This window comes from Aptenodytes forsteri, unplaced genomic scaffold, assembly GCF_000699145.1.
Source record: "Aptenodytes forsteri isolate BGI_AS27 unplaced genomic scaffold, ASM69914v1 Scaffold57, whole genome shotgun sequence".
NCBI lineage: Eukaryota > Metazoa > Chordata > Aves > Sphenisciformes > Spheniscidae > Aptenodytes > Aptenodytes forsteri.
The window spans coordinates 1,231,742-1,237,227 of NW_008796220.1; positions in this window are offsets into that span (position 1 = coordinate 1,231,742).

Here is a 5,486-nt window from a genome sequence, read left to right on the forward strand (position 1 = left end):
ACCTCTCCTATGAAGAAAGGCTGAGAGAGTTGGGGTTGTTCAGCCTAGAGAAGAGAAGGCTTTGGGAAGACCTTCTTGCAGCCTGTCAGTACTTAAAAGGGGCTTATAAGAAAGATGGCGGCAAACTTTTTCGCAGGACCTGTTGTGACAGGACAAGGGGGAATGGCTTTAATCTAAAAGGGGGTAGATTGAGACTAGATAGAAGGAAGAAATCATTTACGCTGAGGGTGGTGAAGCACTGGCACAGGTTGCCCAGAGAGGTGGTGGATGCCCCATCCCTGGAAACATTCCAGGTCAGGCTGGACGGGGCTCTGAGCAACCTGCTCTAGTTGCAGATGTCCCTGCCCACGGCAGGGGGGTTGGACTAGATGACCTTTAGAGGTCCCTTCCAACCCAAACCATTCTATGATTCTATGATTCTATGATTATGGATAGCATGAAAATAACAACAGTGATCGTGCAGCAGTGGGCAACAGGCCAGTTTTGAGAGCTGCAGGTGATTAATTCCTGAATTCCTTCTCTTCTGGGAGTTGAGCAAGTGTCTGGAGGGACCAGAGGTCATTTTGAAGCCTGGAGTTTTATTCTGACCCCTTCCTACATGGGGTTAACTTTGGTGTCGCACCTCTTACAGCACCAGGATGCCAGAGGTCAGCTCAGCTTGACTCTCCAGGGCTGGGAGAAGCTGCACCAAGGCAACACCCAGCTCAGATGCAGTGGATAAGCCCCATCCCAAAGCCTGCTGCCTGCAGGCTGGTCCTACCTGAGCACAAACGTCTCCTCCTATAACTAAACCACTTGCGGAGGGCTCGGGGCAAACTTTGAAAGACCAGCTTGGGAGCACGGTGCCAGCTCCTCCATCCCATTCTGCCTGGTGTTTTGGAAAGGCTTTGCCAGAGGTGAGAAACTAAGAGACCACAGACCGGCTCATAGCAGCAATTCCTGCGTACTCTTGGTACCATCTGCTTCCTCCTCCTGCCATACATTTCGGTGCTAACCTTCCTCCTAACCGCGACAGATGCACAGAGCGCTCAGATCCCCTCCGCAGGGAGTTGCTGGGATTTACATGGGTGTTGCAGAGGTCAGAAACTGGAAGAGGTGGCATTTGGTGGTTTATGCCAGGGACGAGCCCTGCCCGAGCAGGCAGCAGGGTATGAAGGACTGATCTACATTCCAGCATCGAAGAAGTGGAAATCCCCACAACCAGAGAGGGGCCAGGTGCTCGGGACTTCTGCAAGTTGGGCTTACACCTCCCCGTCTATTAAATGGGGATACCAATCCTCATCTGCCTAATGAGAACTAGATATTGTGCTCTTAATGCACTGCTGTAATGCACCAGGGAGTGCTGGGACTACTTAACAGTGCATTGCGCAGAATATTTTATTTCCCTCGACACGCTTGCGTACCCGGTTACATCTACATCAGCCCAATGGGTGCATTACAAGCACTCGTCCAACAGGGACTCTGCATGGGTTAGGTGCTCTGGAAGGTAAAAGGTGATGTGATGTGATTTACTGGAGACTTTGAAGGGCAAGCCTGAAAATAACCTAAGAAAAAGGGTCAAAGCAACCTTGTGGAAAACTTCAAATAGAAGAAAATGGCTCAAACGCTACCTTTCCGTATACACATATACACACACAGAGCGCGTAGCTGAAGCAGGGTTTGTCCAAGCATGTATTAATCAGGAAACGAACGTCTCGAGGTGCTGGGAGATGAGCCATTAGAGCCGCCGGCAGGAGATGGCAGGATCCCCCACGGAAGCCATGGCAGTGTCAGCTCCCCTGCGATTTCTGGCCTGGAAGCAAGCTGGGACAGCAGCCAGCTCAGCCGTGCTGAGCAGCAAGTGCCTCTTGACATGGGTTCGGCGTTGCCTGCGCGTTGGGACGGGTCCAGGGGATGAGAGCAGCGGAGCCAGCGCGATGAATGCTGTGCTTGGAGGGGACAGAGCAAAACAAAAGCTGCTGGCAAATACCGTGTCCCTGCAGGAAAGCTGAGGGGGTCCACAGCATCCCACCAAGGAGGGGGAGCCCCCGAGGTCCTGTGGTGTTTGGGGGAGCAAAGCAGGGCAGTGGAAATCCAAAGTTAGGAAACTGAAGACCTGATGAGGCTGCTGGCTTTATTGCTAGAGTCCAGACCTTGAGCCAGACATCACGTGCGGGGGTCTGATTTTCACAGCGCCGAGTCCTCGGTTCTGAGATCAGCCAGGCTGGCTTGGCCGCTCCCGTGCTGCTGTACCCTTGAAATGGGTGGCCACACTCAAACTGCCCGCCGGGAACAACTCCTGGACTGTGCTAACTCCCAAGCCATGCCGGTGAACAGTGTGGGTCACCACGGCACATTTCTGATTTGCTGCAATAAACACAGCTGCAGTTTCTTCATGCCTAACCAGGGTTAAAGCTTGGTGATGCGACTGATAACACAGCCAATACACTCAGTGTGTGAAAAAAGAAACCCATCTACAGCACTAGGCAGATGCAAAAATGTTAATATTCATTATTTCTACCCACAGACCCTGGCTGAGAATTATCTCCTCTGGCAAATCCATCCCTCCCCTATCAAAAATTGTGCTCAAAATGGAGGCAATATTCCGCAACTTTTCTTCCTGATCTCACTAAACCTTTGCTGTTTGTGCTTTCCAGATCGGCTCACCACTTTCTTCTCTCACAGACAACTAACACAGCCCCCAGTGCTTTGGGGCTCGATTTCAGGTGGGTGTGAGATCCCTGGGTGGAGCACGCATGCTTAGAGGCTTTGAGTACACCAGTAATCAAGTAAGACCAGAGCACTGTCCCGATCAATGACCTGCAACCACCAGGTTGCTGAAGTGTTAGCACACTCCCGGGCACGGTTCTGGTCCAGACACCCACACGGGTCCCTGCCTGCTGTATTCAGTCGTGCAGGGACCACCGATGGGGGGACCCGACGGAGTGGGACGACTGACCCATTTCAGATGCCAATGCTGGAATTGTGCCAGAGAAGCGCTTGGGTTTTTTTCCCCCCATTGACTGAAAAAGAAGCCTGGATTTTTTTTCAGCTGCATCCCACTTTCACCTTATAAATTTCTTCCTGCAAGGTCCGTGGGATACGGTATCCTTCCCTTCCATCCCCGAGTAGCTGCATGCACACCCTGCGAGCACCGCATTTCGGGAGCCAGTTTGCCTACGTAAGAGGTCACTGCCGTGAGCCTTTTCTAAAGCCACAGGACCAGCGCCCACCGACGGGACAAATCTTTCAGCACAGATCTGCTGGAGACAGGAACTCCTGCTAGCACAGGGAGACCTCAACGAGCCAGCAAATCCCTCCCTGCTCAGATCTATCTGCTGATGGGACAACGCAGGAACCGCCTGCCTGCAAGCACAGCATCCAACCCCAATTGGCTGTGCTCTGTTTGGGGATCCGGGCCGTTGTCAAAAGATCTCCCAGAGCCTACGGGCTGAGGCTGCTTAGCTTTGCTGTCGCCCACAAAAGCCTGTTGCACAAAAACATTTTTTTTTAAGGTTGAGGCTTTTAGAGCTTCGGTCATTAGAAAAAAATGTATATAAATCATGTACACCACCGCCGCTGCTGCGGGCAGAGAGCAGGCTGCCGGGGAGAGACTGCAGCTCTGTGCCAACTCCTTGGCACTTCCAGCTCTCCTATTCCCTACATTAAAAGTCTTTGTCCCCATCTGGGACCTCCTCCTATTTAACCCTGTGGCCTCTCCCAGGGAGCTTCGAGGTTTGCAATGACAGCAGTGCCACCCTTCCAGGGGGCTACGAAGCCCCAAGCAAGGGCCGGCAAGGACCAGATGGCAGATTCCCCCCCACACAAGGGATGCGGGCTGTGCTGCAACCGCATACTTACATCCCTACTTGATCCCAGGGATCCACTGGGGAATAAAAAAGCAACTGGGAGCAAGCTTCCACTTGCTACTGCCTGTGCCTGAAGGACGGAGGACATAAGGTAGGGCCACATATGTACAGCTGCAGACCAAACGCGCAGCCTCCAGGAGCCTTCCTGGGAATTTATTCCTCTGGAGGAATTTCTTTAGCGTAAATGGGTACTGCAATTAAAAGGCCACTGGCCTGACCTCAGGAGTGGGGGTTATCGCGTCCACGGGCAGCTAAAAATTAAGCTGGTGCATGACTCAAGACATGCAAGTAGCTGCAAGCGCACGCACGTGACCCGACAATGGCAGCTCCGCTGTCCTCAGCCTCTGCCTGCGCTGCCGGCACGTCGCTCCCACTGGCCATCCCTCCCTGCGTCCCGAGGGACACAACCCTCTTCTCGGCCAGAGGCTCCGGCCGCAGCTTCAGCGTAAATAAATAAAAGCAACGATGCCCAGAGAACAGAAAATCCTGCAGCGAGCGGGGCTGTTAACCCACACCTTTACCGGCTGAGCGGGAGGAAATGTGTAACGGCTTGTGGTTTGGCCCGACAAGCCCGTGGGTTTCTAGGAATTGTTTGCAACACGTATCGCCCCCCTGCACCCCGGCATGAAGGCAGGAGCACGGTCTGCCAGTGTAATTCACGGCTGTCCGTCCCCTCCCTGCCCCGGCAGAGAGCGAGAACAGACTTCAGACCCGCTGGATTTCACTCTGGCGGGAGCACTGCAAACGTGCTTCACACTTTTTCAGCACCTTTTCATGACTTCACTCTTTTTCAACCACCGCTGCCGGGGCGGCATCACACACATCCTCAGGCTAACCCCCTGCCCGGTCCCCCGTGGCTGGCGATCCCCCCCAACGAACCGCACCTAAAGCATGCCGGGGCATTTCCCAGCTCTGAAGCGATGACCCCGCAGCATCCGACAACAAACACACATCCCCATCCCGCGGCGCAGTAAAAAGCCACGTGCTCCGGCCAAAGCAGCCTGGGGATGAACCGGCGGAGCTGCGCAGTTATTAAACGAGCATCGGGTATGGGACCACTGGTCCTGCGTACCCAGGGCCGGTTGATCCGTGGCATTTCCCACCCCAGCACAGCTACCGGGAGGCTCCGTACCCAACCCTGCTCGTGCCGGAGACGAGTCAGTTTGACACTGAGCAAACGACTGTTAAATGTTTACCCAAACATATATATATTTTTTTGTCAATGAAAACCATAACGGTTCAAGACCATCTGCAATCCCCCCCCCCAAAAAAAAGTGAGATGCTCGTGGTGTTTTCAGGAAAAATCCAGATGGGAAATTGGGGGAGTGTGACCAACAGTCCCCTGGAGAAGATAAGCAGGGAATAACGCTTCACCGACCCTTTCGAGACCCGAGCTGGGGCGCGTCAAGTGAAACGGGCAGGTGGCAGCTCCAAAGCGAATAGCAGGAGCTGGTTCTTCACCCAGCTCACGGCTAAACTATGCGTCTCCTTGCCGCGTCCTCCAGAACGCCCCAGGGGTCAAAGTCCCGTAAGGAAAATCCACCCACGGCTATTCAAAACAAACACGGAGGAAAACCGATGCCCACCTCTCTCCTCCGCGGAGCCCTTGAGATACCGGTCAGGGGGGCTTGGGGGGGG